We start from the raw sequence: 18,075 nt of genomic DNA, 5'->3' as shown, positions 1-18,075 counted from the left end.
ATGGCCTCCTCCTGCACCTATTTTCTAATACATGATTACAATCAATCCATTTACAGTGTATATAGATACATGATAAGGGAATAACGTTTAGTGCAAGGTAAAGCCAGCAAAGTCCGATCAAGGATAGTCCAAGGATTACCAAGGAGGTAGATAGTGAAGGAAGGTGACTCTCTCTGCAAGGGCTGCCATTCCATTCAAGGCATGGGTGTTGATGTCACAACATATTTGTTATCAAATATTCCCACTTTTACCATTATATGTGGATGCAGAGTAGACCGTACAGAATAAGGTCTCTGAAGTAAGCAGCAATGGTGGTGTACAGTACTCTATGAGACTCCTGGACTACCTGGTCTGTTAGCAGAGGAAATCACTCACCTCTCATAGAGTTTGAAAATCAAAAAAGAAAACTGCAGATGCAGAACATTTGAAACAGAAACAGAAAATGCTGGAATATTTCAGCAGGTGCGGCAGCATATGTGACAAAAGAGACACTTCACATTTTTGGTCACCAACCCTTTGTCAGAACATCATAGATATTGGTTTATTCTCATTATTACTCATAAACCATCGGCCCCACCAGTTTACTGCAAAATCTGTGAAACCGAAGATCCATCCACCTCTCGATTCCTTGATGATTCATAGCCCTAACTGTTCATATATAATCTTAATAAATCATTGATGGCGTATGAAAAATGTTTAACATCATGTACTCAACCATACCCTGCAGACTCAGAGTCTTGTGGAAAATCTCATATTTAAATGCATGAGGACTGCAGGTAGAGACAAAACAATTATTGCATGCAAATTATTGGGGAATGCAGGAGGGAACAAGAACAATATTTGGCAAGATGGGGATTGAAAGATGTATCCGAATGTTATTTACATTTTTTTTAAACCTTGTGATCTGATCGATAAGAATACTTGCACTGTCACTGCCATGCACTTTGAAGCAATTAAATTCCCACAGTGCATACCCTCCTCTGACATATTTTGCACCATATTGTTATCACTTTGAAAACATTAGTTTTAGTTTAGTTTAGTTTAGAGATACAGAGCGGAAACCGGCCCTTCGTCCCACCGAGTATGCACCGACCAGCAATCTCCACACTAACACTATTGTATACATACTAGGGACAATTTACAATTACACTGAGCCAATTAACCTGCAAACCTGGACGTCTTTGGAGTGTGGGATAAAACCGAAGATCTTGGAGAAAACCCACGCAAGTCACTTGGAGAACGTAAAAATCCATACAGACAAGCACCCTTAGTCAGGATCGAACCCGGGTCTCTTGCACTGTAAGGCAGCAGCTCCACCACAGCACCACCGTGCTGCCCTCTAAAATCCACTGCTTCCAAATAAAAGATTGTTTGTGCTGCAGTGTGTGAGGCCAAGATTCAATCGTGATCTGTGTTTGAATGACTAAGCATGTTTTGAGTGGATAATATTGCCTTTAAGTGGTTAATGAGCAGGTCTTGTTAATTACTGTCACAGTATAGAGAGGCTGGCAGCTCATTGCTGCACTAATTGATGTCATGCCTCCAGCCATTAAAGGGCAGTTTCCACTGCACCACATCACTGCTAGAAGTATATGTTTGTAAACAGCTGCCATGGAGGCTGCCCTCATGCCCCATAGATTCTGATCTGAACCTCGAATCCCTAGGTAAAAATACTGGAGCTGTGCCTTTGGTTCAGTTTAGAGACACAGCGCGGTAACAGGCCCTTCGGTCCACCGAGTCCGCACCGACCATCGATCCCTGCACATTAACACTATCCTACATACACTAGGGACATTTGTTTTTTTACATTCATGCCAAGCCAATTAACCTACGAATCTGTCCATCATTGGAGTGTGGGAGGAAACCGGAGCACCCAGAGAAAACAAACGCAGGTCACGGGAAGAACATACAAAGTCCATATATGCAGCTTCCGTAGTCAGGATCAAACCCGGATCTCTGGTGCTGTAAGGCAGCAACTCTACCGCTGCACCACCGTACTGCCCCATGCCTTCTGTCTAAGGAGTTACAGGAATATCATCGGAAACAGAGGAAGTGCCAGGTGATAGAAATAACTACAATTGCCTGTGAACTGGAGCAGTGACCCTTCTGGATTTGTATATTAAGTGTTTTGACACTTTGAAAAGTACTTCACTGCTGACTTTAACACAATCAAGTAAGCACACCTACTCCTTTGGACTCTCCTCTTCCAACCAGTTATCTTCAACATGATGACTCTTCAGCTATTCTGCCATTCCTCAGTGCCTTGTGTATGCATGTTGCATCCACAGATGGAACAGGTGCCTCAGTGATTTTGGCCATCCTTTGGGATCAAGGAGGACCTGCTTTCACATGGGTTTTCTGGGATAGGAGAGGGTTGGTGAGGACAGATGGAGCACGTGATGGGTGTGCAGAGTGGGTGGATGTGTAGTTAGTGAACCTCTTCTATCATGAAAGGGCCTCTGTTTGTTCCCCATGCATGGTGTCAAGGCTCCCGATACTATCCCAAAGGTTTGTTGCACATTTTTGGTGGTCATAGAGTTGTTCAGGTGACTGAGGGGACTGTAAACTTCTTCCGTGATGCTTTCAGCACATCGCTCAGTCTTTCTCTGCCTGCACAATCATCCCTTCATGTGACAGAGGATCTGTTTCATTAGTCTGGCATCTGGTGTGGAGATACATTGCGGAAACAGGACCTTCGGCCTACCGAGTCTGCACCGACCAGCGATCCGAAACACAGAAACACTACCCTACACACACTCAGGACAATTTTACATTTATACCAAGCCAATTGACCTACAAACCTGTACGTCTTTGGAGTGTGGGGGGAAATCGAAGATCTCAGAGAAAATCCACACAGGTCACGGGGAGAATATACAAACGCCGTGCAGACAGCCACCGGGATCGAGTAGTCGTGATCGAACGCAGCTCTCTGGTGCTGTAAGGCACTAGCTCTACCGTTGTGTGTTACAAAGGAACAGGTTCAAGCATCTGATTAGTTGAACAGAAAAAGGCTCACTCATCTGTTTAGTTGCAAATCAGTTTTATTGGCAAGAGAGAGAACAAAAACAATACTTGTCTTGGTGTGCGCGGGATTAGTTTTACAGCAGCACATCTCTTTCTCTCTCTGCCTCCGTCCGCGGCACTGATCGCGACGCAGCCCGTTGGTGAACCTCTCTCATATATGAACTGATTGATGGTTTCCTGGTGCCTGCCTTTATCCAGGCAAGAAATCAGCTGTTGAAATAACCGCCGGTAAATCCTGGCCAATAGCGCTGCTCCTAAACTCAAACTATAACCTATGGCAGGGGGACTGCATCCCAGCCAGACCCCACTTTGGAAACAAAGCGCTAACAGCCACAGACTGGTGCATAAATCAACACACAGGGCTACAGGCTTGATGCAAAAAAATCAATACACACAGAACGTAAAGTTAATACACACTGTGCTGCCGGTTAGGCGCACAAAAGATATAAACAAAGCGCTGTCAGTTTAATGCGTGGGAATTTAAACAAAGAGCTGTCAGCAGTAGCACTATGGGTTCTAAATATAGCGCAACTGGTCACAGCGCTATGGGTCACAGATTATACAGGCAAAATTCTTGTACAACACTGCGCCACTGTGCCACCATCAGGTATGCGGGCAAAGTGTTGCTGACTGAGTGGAACTGGTGCTTGCTGCTTGGTCCAGTGAATTTGGAGGATTTTATGGAGGCAGCTTTGGTGTAATTGTCCAGTGCCTCCCCCCCAAACACACGTGCACACCAATTTAAGTAGGATGTTACTACAATCATTTGAAATTAATATTTCCACTTTGCATTCAAGGAATCTATTTTTTGTTGAATTTTAATGCTTGTAGCAGCACATGCAGATAGTTTTGTAAAGAAGGTGCATGGTATGCTTACCTTAATTGGGATATTGAGTTCATAGGGTCAAAAGTGATAGGAGCAGAATTAGGTCATTCAGTCCATCAAGTCTACTCCACCATTCAATCATAGCTGATCTATCTCTCCCTCCTAACCTCATTCTCCTGGCATCTCCCTATAACCCCCTACACCCGTACCAATCAAGAATCTATCTATCTTTGCCTTAACAATATTCATTAGGTAGTGTTACCTAATGATATCAATAAAAGATTTGCTCAATTTTATAAGAATTTATACACATCAAAAACGCTTATAGACAATAATAAAGTTTCAGAATTTTTGGACAATTGTAACCTTCCGAAACTAGAACTGAAGGAACAAGAGGAACTGGGAGCACAAATTACATCTAAGGAAATAGAAGACACAATAAACTCACTTAAGAATGGAAAAACACCAGGACCAGATGGATTCAGTAATGAATTTTATAAATGTTTTTACGACATAGTTACACCACACCTACAGAAAATGTATACATACTGTTTTAAAGAACAGATCTTACCTGAAACACTAGCAGCATCAACGATCACATTAATACTTAAAAAAAGATAAAGATATAGAAGAACCAGGCTCATATAGAGCTATTGCTTTGTTAAATACGGACCAAAAAATATTAGCGAAAACACCAGCTAGATTAAGTCAATATGTTAGTAAATTAATAAATGAGGATCAAACGGGATTTATGCCTAAGAGACATTCATTTATTAACCTGAGACTTCTGCTTAACATAATGCACTCTCACAAATCTCAAGAACAAGAGTTATCTATCATTTCATTGGACGCAGATAATGTGTTTGATCAAGTAGAATGGGATTATATGATTAAAGTGTTGCAAAAATTTCAAATGGGAGAGAACTTCATTGCATGGATAAAATTATTATATAACAAACCCACGGCTAGAATATTAACTATTAATATACTATCTACGGAATTCCAATTAACAAGGGGCAATAGACAAGGGTGTTCATTATCACCACTGTTATTCGCTCTGGTAATTGAACCTCTAGCTGAAAAAATGAGAACACACCCGGATATTTAAGGTTATAATATTAAATATTCAAATAACAAAATATCCTTATATGCAGACGATGTATTACTGTATATCACAAAACCCCAAATCAGTATACCAAACATATTAAATCTAATTGAGGACTTTGGATCTTTCTCAGGATACAGAATAAACTTGAACAAAAGTGAAATTATGTCGATAAATCCGAAAGACTCAACATATCTTTTGAAATTCCCCTTTAAAATAGCCACAGAAAAATTTAAATATTTAGGAATTGAAATCACTAGAAACTATCATGCTATGTTTAATGCCAATTATAGCCCCTTACTTAAGAAAATAAATAATCTAATTCAATTCTGGAAAACGCTCCCAATGTCTTTAATCGGTCGAATAAATGCTATAAAAATGATCTTTTTACCACAAATCCTATATTTATTTCAATCATTTCCAAAATATATTCCAAAAAAGTTATTTAAAAAACTACTCAGACATTACAAATTTCATATGGGATTATAAATCCCACAGAATAAAAAGAGCACACCTTAGTAAATCAAAAGAGATGGGTGGTCTAGCGCTCCCTAATTTTATGTATTATAACTGGGCAGTAAATATTAAAAATATGATTCACCTGCTGGACAATTCTGCCCAGCAGGTGGACTGGATTGTAATGGAGAGAGAGGACTGCTCTCCGTGTAATACAGGAGCGACTCTCCTCTCACCAATGAATCTGAATAACAAAAGTTATAATAAAAATCCAATGATACGTAGCACAATTAGAACTTGGAAACAAATAAAACAGAATCTAAAATTAAGAAATCTATCTCTTTTAATGCCAATAGTCAATAACCCGTCATTTAAACCTTCAATTATAGATAAATCATTTATACAATGGGAAATAATGGGAATTAAAACGCTCGGAGACTTATATGAATTAGGAATATTAGTATAATTTCAACAATTACAACTGAAATATAATTTGAAGAATAATCAATACTTTAAATATCTCCAGATTCATGACTATCTGAAAAAACACACAAAAGACTATCATAACATGTCCTCAGACTTATTGGATGACGCCATGAAGATAGAGGCTGAATCAGCAAATCTAATATCATACTTATACAACATTATTTTAAATATAGAAATACGACATACTCTAATTCAATATAAAACATTACATAGACTATATTATTCAAAAACTAAAATAAATAAACTTTTCCCCAATGTCTCACCCATTTGTGATAAATGTCAGTCACAAGAAGCTACCATAGCGCACTCTTTTGTTTTTTGTATAAATGTAGGGGAGGGGGCGGTGTGGGGGATGGGGGTGTGTGGAGGAGGGGGTGGGGGGGGGGGTGGGTGGAGGAGAGAGAAGTTTGAAGGGGGAGGGGGTAGGGGGGGGTGTGTAGGGAGTGGGGGGGGAGGGGGGGTGTGTGGGGGGAGGGACTTCACTCAATGGCCACCACCCGTGGCACCTCACAGCACCTCCTGGCTCCACTCAGTGGCTTGCCCAACACCACTCACCGGCTTTCCCAGCTCCACACAGCGGATTCCCCTGACTCCACATGGCTTGTGGACTCAGCCCCGCATCCAGGGTATATATTCTCCTTGCCAGGAAGGGGCGTAACCTTCAAGGTGAATGACAGGCGAGAAGACCAATCTGCTAATCTCACGATTTTTTAAACCTTCATACATTTTGTAATATTCCGCCGATCGGAACAAAACTTGGTGCGCTTGGAGCAGAGAACGGTGAGCAAGGTGGCAAAAAAATCTTGGCGATATAGGAAACTGTTTTTGTGCAAATTTTTATTAAAAAGCAAACCGGAAGTGGTCAAGATGAGAGTTTTAGTGATAGTATAGATAGAAAGATAGATAGACATAGATAGATAGATTCATTGGGCCACATTTGGAGTATGGTGTGCAGATCTAGTTGTGCCATTATGGGTAGGATGTTGTGGCTTCGGAGAGAGTGCAGAAGCGGTTTACCAGGATGCAGTCTGTATTGGAGGGTTTAAGCTATAAGAAGTGGTTGAACAAGCTTAGATTATTTTCACTGGAGCATCAGAGCTGAGGGGTGACGGGTGGTAATGTCAAATACTAGAGGCACATCGGGAGCTTGCAGGTTTCTGGTTGGCGACTGATTTTTCAGGAGCTCCATCATTAGCAACTTCGTCCTCCCCGAATCTCCGGGTTTGAATCGGCCCGTTAGCAGGACTTTTCATTGCCCAACGCAGCTTAAAAACGGCCACGGGATATTCCATCACGCAGCGGGGGCTTCAATATTGGGAGCCTCGATCATCTGGATGCAGCAGTTTGACTGCCTGACCGCGGAGAAGAAGCAAAGTAGAGATAATACTTTTTTTACCTTCCATCACAGTGAGAGGGGCCTGGCCGAGAGTCACTGTGATGGATATTTATGTTAAATTTATGTAATTGGGTGTATGGTGTTGTTTTATCATTATGACTGTATGGATTAGGGATTAACGGGTCCCTTTCAGAATGGCAGGCAGTGACTAGTGGGGTACGGCAAGGCTCGGTGCTGGGACCACAGTTATTTACAATATACATCAACGATTTGAATGAAGGGATTCAGAGTAACATTAACAAATTTGCAGATGACACAAAGCTGGGTGGCAGCGTGAACTATGAGGAGGATGCTATGAGAATGCAGGGTGACTTGGACAGGTTGGGGGAGTGGGCAGATACATGGCAGATGAAGTTTAATGCGGATAAATGTGAGTGTATACACTTTGGTAGCAAAAACAGGAAGGCTGATTACTATCTAAATGGCGTCCAGTTGGGAAAAGGGGAAGTACAACGGGACCTGGGGGTCCTTGTACATCAACCTATGAAAGTAAGCATACAGGTACAGCAGGCAGTGAAGAAAGCGAGTGGCATGTTGACCTTTATAACAAGAGGAATCGAATATAGGAGCAAAGAGGCCCTTCTGCAGTTGTACAGAGCCCTAGTGAGACCACACCAGGAGTATTGTGTGCAGTTTTGGTCCCCTAATTTGAGGAAGGACATTCTTGCTTTTCAGGGAGTGCACCGTAGGTTTACAAGGTTAATTCCCGGGTGGGCAGGACTGTCATCTGCTGAGAGAATGGAGCAGCTGCGCTTGTACACTCTGGAGTTTAGAAGGATGAGACGTGATCACATTGAAAAATATAAGATTGTTAAGGGCTTGGACAAGCTAGAGGCAGGAAGCATGTTCCCGATGTTGGGGGAGACCAGAACCAGGGGCCACAGTTTAAGAATAAGGAGTAAGCCATTTAGATTGGAGATGAGGAAACACTTTTCCTCATAGAGAGTGGTGAGTCTGTGGAATTCTCTGCCTCAGAGGGCGGTGGAAACAGGTTCTCTGGATGCTTTCAAGAGAGAGCTAGATAGGGCTCTTAAAAATAGCGGAGTCAGGGGATATGGGGAGAAGCACTAATGCACGTAAAGCTGCGGGCCCTGACGGCATCCCCGGGCGCGTGCTCAGGGCCTGTGCTGCGCAGCTGACAGACGTCTGGACTGACATCTTCAACCTGTCACTTGCCCAAGCAGTTGTCCCCACTTGCCTTAAAACCACCTCCATCGTGCCAGTGCCAAAACACTCCACTGCGGCAAGCCTCAACGACTTCCGCCCAGTTGCACTTACCCCCATCATCACCAAGTGCTTCGAGAGGCTGGGTCTGGCACACCTCAAAAGCTGCCTACCCCCCACACTGGATCCCTATCAGTTTGCCTACCGCAAGAACAGGAGTACGGAGGATGCCATCTCAACCGCACTTCACTCCGCCCTCTCCCACCTCGACAACAGAGACACTTACGTAAGAATGCTGTTCATCGATTACAGTTAAGCCTTCAACACCATTATACCATCAAAACTGATCACCAAACTCGCTAACCTGGGCATCGACCCCTCCCTCTGCAACTGGATACTGGACTTTCTAACCAACAGACCCCAGTCTGTGAGGTTAGACAAGCACACCTCTTCAACCCTCACCCTGAACACCGGCGTTCCACAGGGCTGTGTGCTGAGCCCCCTCCTCTACTCCCTCTTCACCTACGACTGCACACCTGTACATGGTACTAACACCATCATCAAGAATGCAGATGATACAACGGTGATTAGCCTCATCAGCAACAACGATGAGTTGGCCTACAGGGAGGAGGTCCAGCACTTAGCAGCATGGTGCGCTGACAACAACCTGGCCCTTAACTCCAAGAAGACCAAGGAGCTCATTGTAGACTTCAAGAAGTCCAGAGGCGGCACGCACACCCCCATCCACATTAACGGGACGGAGGTGGAACGTGTTTCTAGCTTCAGGTTCCTGGGAGTCAACATCTCCGATGACCTCTCTTGGACCCACAATACCTCTACTCTGATCAAGAAGGCTCACCAGCGTCTCTTCTTCCTGAGGAGACTGAAGAAGGTCCATCTGTCTCCTCAGATCCTGGTGAACTTCTACCGCTGTACCATCGAGAGCATACTTACCAACTGCATCACAGTATAATATGGCAACTGCTCTGTCTCCGACCGGAAGGCATTGCAGAGGGTGGTGAAAATTGCCCAACGCATCACCGGTTCCTTGCTCCCCTCCATTGAGTCTGTCCAAAGCAAGCGTTGTCTGCGGAGGGCGCTCAGCATTGCCAACGACTGCTCTCACCCCAACCATGGACTGTTTACCCTCCTACCATCCGGGAGGTGCTACAGGTCTCTCCGTTGCCGAACCAGCAGGTCAAGGAACAGCTTCTTCCCGGCGGCTGTCACTCTACTCAACCACGTACCTCGGTGACTGCCAATCACCACCCGCCCCCCGAACACTTATTATGATTTATTCAAATAATTTGCTATGTCGCTCTTCCAGGGAGATGCTAAATGCATTTCATTGTCTCTGTACTGTACACTGACAATGTCAATTAAAATTGAATCTGAATCTGAATCTGAATCTGAAGGCAGGAACGGGGTACTGATTGGGGATGATCAGCCATGATCACATTGAATGGCGGTGCTGGCTCGAAGGGCCGAATGGCCTACTCCTGCACCTATTGTCTATTGTCTATTGTCTATTGTCTATTGAAACAAAATGTTGTTCAAACTTGTTTTTGAATGACAAATAAAGAAATTCAATTCAAATAGCTATGATGAGAGGGGATCATGTTAAAGGTGTTATGGGGGCAACTTTTATTTACACAGAAAATGGTATGATCCTTTAAAAGGCTTTTACATACACACATGAGTCTGCAGGGAATGGAGGGATCTGAATCAAGTACAGGAAGTAGGGTTTAATCTGGCATCATGTTCGGCACAGACATTCTGGGCCAACGGGTCTACTCCTGTGCTGTGTTCTATTTTCACAACAGAGGCATCAAACTGGAAGGGGTGCAATCTATTCTGAAAGGCTGACACAACAAGCTGCTGCTGCTGGAAGCTTGAGCATCTGTGGAGTGAATGGACAGGCACCATTTTGGGTTGGGAGCCTTCTTACGATACGATACAGCTTTATTTATCACGGAGGGAAATTGTTCTGCCACCGTTCAGAAGATACAGTTACAATGCATTGAACATGTCATGTGCATTATAGTAATGATGACATGTAAGTGACCAGTTGTTGCACTGCACATATGCAATATTGAATGAATGACTGAATGAGCAAGATTATTGGACAAGTATGTACACATACAAGGAATTTGCCTTGGTGCTCCACTCGCAAGTAACAACACGACATACAGCAACAATTACGAATGGCACATAACACATTAAACATTAATAATAAAACATTACAGTTTAAACATGTGAATGAAATAAAATACCAGAGCAAAAGGAGGCTACAGACTTTTGGCTGTTGAGTAAAGAAAAATATTTTATGTCTGCCTGTGGCGGCTTTGACAGTCCGGAGTCACCTTCCATGGGGAAGGTGCTCCTTAAAGCTTCAAAGACTTTGTGGCCAGGGTGAGAGGGGTCAGAGATAATCTTACCCGCTCGCTTCCTGGCCCTTGCAGTGTACAGTTCATCAATGGAGCGAAGGTTGCAGCCTACAACCTTCTCTGCTGATCGGACGATTCACTGCAGGCTCCGGATGTCGTGCTTGGTGGCTGAGCCAAACCAGACCATAATGGAGAAGGTGAGGACAGACTCTACAATGGCAGTATAAAACTGGACCATAATTGCCTGTGGCTGATTGTGTTTTCTCAGCTGCCGCAGAAAGTACATCCTCTGTTGGGCCTTTTTGACTGTGGAGTCGATGGTGGCCGTCCATTTCATGTCCTTGGAGATTATGGTTCCAAGGAACTTAAAAGATTTCACAGATGTAACTGTGGTGTTGTTGATGGTGAGTGGGGGGAGGGGAGGGGAAGCTCTCCTAAAATCGACTATCAATTCCACTGTCTTAAGCGGATTGAGCTCCAGGTTGTTACGAAGGCACCAGGACGCCTGTGGAAATTACCGAATAGAAATGAGGGATATGTCTATGAGGATTAGTCTACCCCATGACAAAAGGGGGAGGAGTTGTATAGTTTGATAGTCACAGGGAAAAAGGATCTCCTCTGTCGTTCTGTGCAGCACGTCGTTGGAACCAATATGTTGCTGAAGGTGCTCCTTAAATAATTTATCCTGTCCATTACCTCCACAGATGCAGCCGGTCCCACTGAGTTAATATAACCATATAACCATATAACAATTACAGCACGGAAACAGGCCATCTCGGCCCTACATGTCCATGCCGAACACATTTTTTTCCCCTTAGTCCCACCTGCCTGCACGCGTACCATAACCCTCCATTCCCTTCTCATCCATATGCCTATCCAATTTATTTTTAAATGATACCAATGAACCTGCCTCCACCACTTCCACTGGGAGCTCATTCCACACCGCCACCACTCTCTGCGTAAAGAAGTTCCCCCTCATATTACCCCTAAACTTCTGTCCCTTAATTCTGAAGTCATGTCCTCTTGTTTGAACCTTCCCTATTCTCAAAGGGAAAAGATTGTCCACATCAACTCTGTCTATCCCTCTCATCATTTTAAAGACCTCTATCAGGCCCCCCCTTAACCTTCTGCGCTCCAGAGAATAAAGGCCTAACTTATTCAACCTATCTCTGTAACTTCGTTGTTGAGTTCCTCCAGCATTTTTTGTTTTACTCAAAATTCCAGAATCTGCAGTTTCTTGTGACTCCTGGTCAAATTTAGAGATGATTTGCTAATTTCATGCTTGCCTTTCCATGTGTTACTATTGTCATGTTTTAATTACTGAATTGCACTGACTCAGCAGTGTCATTCATCCTTTTTTCTGCTTTGCACCTTTTATTAGCTTTTTACATTGTGTCTTATAGACTTACGGTCAAACTTCCTTCAAATGTTCCTCCAGCAAAAAAAGGTGCACTTGTATTTCAACGCGGAAGATCACGCCACTTGCTGGAGTTTACAGTCAATTCAAAGTTTCTCAGTTGCTGACCAGCCATTTATTGAAGTTCTGCTGAGATGGACATTAGCTCTGAGGAGCAGTGCAATGTCATCCTAGCCACATCATTTTGATTCAGGAGGGCAATTCACAAAATTCACCCATGGATCTAAAGTGAAGAAATAGAAGGATGATAATGTCAGCACAGATTCCCAAGTGTGTAGGAGGGAACTGCGGATGTTGGTTTAAACCGAAGATAGACACAAAATGCTGGAGTAACTCAGCGAGGCAGGCAGTATCTCTGGATAGAAGGAATGGGTGACGTCTCTGGTCAAGACCCTTCTTCAGACTGAGAGTCTGGGGAGAGGGAGACACAAATATATGGAAGGGTAAGGTGTGAAAAGGGAGAACAAAGAGGACGAGGATCGCAAATGTAGAATAGATCATTGTTAGCTAGGGGAAGCTGGCAAAAAGGCGTGCAAAGATAAAATTTAATCAGGAGGACAATCAGACTAGTTGGAAAACTAGGATGGGAGAGGGATGGAGAGAGTGGGAAAGCAAGGGTTACTTGAAGTTAGAGAAGTCAATGTCCATACTGCTGGGGTGTAAGCTGCCCAAGTAAAATATGAGGTGCTGTTCCTCCAATTTGCACTGGGCCTCATTCTGACAGTAGAGGAAACCCAGGACAGAAAGGTCAGTGTGGGAATGGGAGGAGGAGTTTAGCAACCGGGTGATCATGTTTCTGAGTGAATTGTCCCACTTACTTTTTTGTACAAAGACATAAAATGCAGTCCTGGATTGGTTGTCCATGACTGGAACATAAGGACATTACGTTTACACCCTGTGTGATAAATAGTTCATTTTAGTCATTACCCAAATGCGATGCCATCTTTTAATATCAGTGCTGTTTGGAGGACATATTAAGAATAAAAGTAAATTCCATGAAGTGTCTGACAATCAAGGATTGGCAAAGGCTGAGATCGCAAAAAATTATAAACAATAAAAATCGTTCTTCAGTAAATTGTCATTAAGGACAATTGGAATATTGTAATAGTGTGCAACAACAGTGTAATCAATGGACATTCTAATTGTGTGGTTCTATAATGGGAGACAGATCTGCAATACAGTTTTTTGCCTCGTCTGCAAATTGTAAATATACTTCAATGACTCCTATATACAGCAGGAAAGATTACACAATGACAAAAGTAAGAATCTAATTCAAATAATGTTAGTGCTCCAAAGTGCTATTCTGATTGAAATATTTTTTTGGTCAATGATCGATTCTCACTGCATTTAAATGAGGTTGTGAGTTTCAGCTAATGGGGTGTAGGAATTCAGAAAGTCCTAATTTAATTTCAACATTAAATAGGCGTTTTACAGCACAGCTTATTTCTGGAGATGTTTACCATTGCCATGGAGGTTCAACCAAAAGGAATGGTTCAGATTTTTCTGACGAATCCCAACAGTTCTGTTTGGAAGAGCCAGCATATGCGAGTCGTGCGGCACGGTGGCGCAGCGATAGTCAAGTCAAGTCAAGTCAAGTCAAGTTTATTTGTCACATACACATACGAGATGTGCAGTGAAATGAAAGTGGCAATGCTCGCGGACTTTTGTGCAAAAGACAAACAACCAAACAACCAAACAAACTATAAACACACTATAAACACAAAATAACACACATATTCTTTTACATAATAAATAATGGAAGGAAAAACGTTCAGTAGAGTTAGTCCCTGGTGAGATAGGCGTTTACAGTCCGAATGGCCTCTGGGAAGAAACTCCTTCTCAACCTCTCTGTTCTCACCGCATGGCAATGGAGGCATTTGCCTGACTGTAGCAGCTGGAACAGTCCCTTGCAGGGGCGGAAGGGGTCTCTCATGATATTGTTGATTCTGGAGTTGCACCTCCTGATGTATAGTTCCTGCAGGGGGGCGAGTGAAGCCTTAAGGGCCTGTCCCACTTGGGCTTCATTTGCGCGTCATCTATTTAACATAATTTATGCTTCCCGACGTACGATGTGCGTGCATGATGCGCATGTGATGCGCGCATGGTGTGCATTATGCACGCATGGTGCGTGGTGACATAGGCAGTGGCGCGCGGTCGCGCATGGTAGCCCAGGATTTGGGGATATACAAAATCTTTGCGCGCCATCTGCGTGACGTGCAAGTGACGCCCAAGTGGGACACGCCTTTTACAGCATTGCACAGCCAGGCTCGTTCCCGACCACGGGTGCTGTCCGTACGGAGTTTGTACGTTCTCTCCGTGACTGCGTGAGGTTTCTCCGAGATCTTCGGTTTCCTCCCATACTTCAAAGATGTACAGGTATGTAGGTTAATTGGCATGGTATGTGTAAATTGTCCCTAGCGTGTGTAGGATAGTGTTAATGTGCTGTGATCACTGGTCGGTGAGGACATGGTAGGGGTGAGTGAGCAGTGGGGGGGAATGGTATCCAGTTAGGGAAGAGTGTGAGGGAAGGGAGAAAATAACTTGGGTGATAGATTTGGGGTGTGGGGGGGTGGGGTAACATGGGAATAAGAAGGTGTATGATGATCAGTGTAGATAGGAGGAATGGGAAAGGACAGAGAGGAACGGCACCTCATATTTCACCTGTGTAGTCTATGACCCAACCCCGTGAGCAGCAAATGTATCAATTTTATTAATATTTGGTATCGACATTTCATAACCCAACACCTGTATTTTGGGACAAAATTTGATTTAATTGCAGACAACTCCATATTGAATTCAGATATTATTACAGGTGGTGAGCTGTGGGAGCAGGTAGGGAAAAACAAAACAATTCTAGGCATACAGAGACATGAGGAAGAATGGTCAACATATAAATGCACAAATAAATATATGGGATACAAGTGATACAAATGGCTATAGAATCTCTCATACCAAGCTAATTGGGAACGAGCCCTTCGAAATATAGTGCCTGATTCCTCCTTATGGATATGCATTAAAATCAAACCTAGAACTGATACAACTTGAACATTACTGTCATCTCCTTCAATGACTGGGATAAAATGATCAGAGCAACATTTAAAATAATGAGTTTTATATAAGTACGGTGATCACCTACAACAACATCCAAATCACTGTGGGATGTTTGATATTAAAACAGCTAAATTAGGATGCAAATCCTGTCAAAAACGGCAATATATTCCGGAGCAGAGAAGAAAACAATCCTTACAAAAATCTGTAGCTTCTCAATGTAAATATGGAGTATTGATCAAAGAAGCATCTCGATTTAACTCACCCATGTCTGGTGTAGGACAGCCTGATAGATGATGGCGAATAGTTGTGAACAAGATCTTCCAATATAAATACACAGAGGTTAATTCCTCTGACAAATATTGTCACTGCATTAAATGCTGCAAGGATTAACCCGTCAAACATATATAATTCTTGTCTAGATAGACAGACAGCATCTCTGGATGGAAGAAATGGGTGACATTTCAGGTTGAGAACCTCTAAGGGTCACCTATTCCTTCTCTCCAGAGATGGAGCCTGTCTTGCTGAGTTATTCCAGCATTTTGTGTCTATCTTCGGTTTAGAGCACTGCAAGGAGACAAACCTCTTATCACACAATTTTCATCTCAGAATAAGAACACCAAATTTGCAACAAATGAGCAGAGCCCCCTTAGTTAGATGTTGAAAATGGCACACACTGATATAAACCCACTGGTATGAAAATATTACCGATTCTTGGATTCTGCAGAGCATCCCTTTGTGAAAGGTTCCAAAGTTTACTTCCTTGGAATTAGGCCGGCATGGTGGCGCTGCAGTAGAATTGCTGCCTTACAGGGCTTACAGCGTTGTCTGTACGGAGTTGGTACGTTTTCCTGTGACCGCATGGGTTTTCTCCGAGATCTTCATTTTCTTCCCACACTCCAAAGAGGTACAGGTTTGTAAGCTAATTGGCTTGGTATAAATGTAAATTGTCCTTCATGTGTCTGGACAAGTGTTAATGTGCGGGGATCGCTGGTCGGTGCGGACTTGGCTGGCCGAAGGGCCTGTTTCCACTCTGTATCTCTAAACTAAAATACTAAAACAAAAAAATGTGGATACTGCAAACCAGTTGCTACCCCTACCCATTATGTTGTGTTTCCCTTTGGAAAGTCATACTGCGTGTGACATTTGAGACAGAGCTGTTCTCAATGGGCACAGTTGAGTTGAATGGTTGTCCTGACAACACTACCATGTAATCTGGGTCCAATGAAGAAGTTGCTTCTATTACTGCATCCATCGTCTTATGGACAGCATGTACGTGTTCAATTGCATCCTGTACTGAATAAAACTCCCTCGTGTTCTACAATGCCAGTTCCTCAGCAATAATAATTTAAAATGCCTTATTGCATGTCAATTCCTCTGTATTAAAATACTTAATTTAAATTTACTATGAGTAAGCTCATGGATGAATTGATCACTTAACATCTTAACATGTAGAAACAAGGAACTGTAGGTACTAGTTTACAAATAAAGACACAAAGTGCCGGAGTAACTCAGCAGGACAGATAGCATCTCTGGAGAGCACAAATAGATATCCTTTCAGTTTGGGATTCTTTTTCAGACTGATTGTAGTGTTGTGGAAGGTGGGTGGTGGGGTGGACAAATTGGAAGATAACTCCTTTCCCTCCCTCTACAATCAATCTGAAGAAAGTCCCGACCTGAAACGTCACCTATCCACGTCTTCAATTCATCACTTGTAGTGGAAAAATTTGGGACTTGTAATACCATGACAAACTCTTTAATTCAACAATGTAATCCCTAAATATTTATCCAGTCTTCTGAAGGAGCATAATGATTGTACATTTTGACTGTTTCATAAATGGGCTATGCAATATGTTAATGACCTAATAGTCTGATGAGGTACAAATATTGGAGATGTATTCAAACCTACGTCTACCAAAATAGTAGCTTCCTTCTATTCGGGAATGGTTTTCACTTTCTCCCACAACTTTTATAATTTTATAATCCTTAAAGAAGGCAAAAGTCTTATCTCTTCCCTTTGTTCATCTCCCGCGGTACAGCAGTCCAACTGCAGCATCGAGGCGAACTGGGGCTCCCGATGTTAAAGCCCCTGGCGGGTGATGGTAAGCCCTGTGGCCGTTTAAGCCATGCGGGGCGATGTTAGCCCCGGCTCCAAGTCCTTTAAAACCTGTGATACCAGCGGGGGAAGTTGCCGTTGCGGGAGCTCCGATAAGCGGTCTCCCACCAGGGACCTGCGAGCTCGCGATGTTACCGTCCACCGGGCCTGCAGCGGAGCCTCAGAAGCTCCGAAGTCGGGTCGCAGCACACGCCACCACAGCTCTTCCCGTTCCGAAGATGTCAACTACGCGATGTCAGGTCCGTAGGCTCCGCGGCTGGAGCCCTCAGGTTGGTCCCGGTTGGAGACCGCCGCCGGATCCACGATGTTAGGCCCAACGACATCGGAGACCCGACAGGGAAAATGATGGGTCCCCGCACAGAGACTAACGGTCCCCCAACCCCCACATATACACAGCTAAAGAAAAATAATAAAAACTAGACTCAACACATACATTTAACAAGACAAAAATTTAAAAAAGACAGATGGACTGTAGTCGAGCCGCTGCCGATAGGTGCTGTCACACCACTATTACAAGTGATTGTATTCCTAGAAAATAGTGGTGTATAGAGATTTTATTTAATGCAAAGCCATGTCATCTGCATATGCATCAATAATGTGAGTTGTAAAGAAAAACGTTTATTTATTTACTTTACTTTCCAGTTCCTTGT

The sequence above is a fragment of the Leucoraja erinacea genome, chromosome 4 (assembly GCF_028641065.1).
Source record: "Leucoraja erinacea ecotype New England chromosome 4, Leri_hhj_1, whole genome shotgun sequence".
NCBI classification, from domain to species: domain Eukaryota; kingdom Metazoa; phylum Chordata; class Chondrichthyes; order Rajiformes; family Rajidae; genus Leucoraja; species Leucoraja erinaceus.
The sequence above is the reverse complement of the archived record's forward strand: the minus strand, read 5'-3'. Positions refer to the sequence as shown.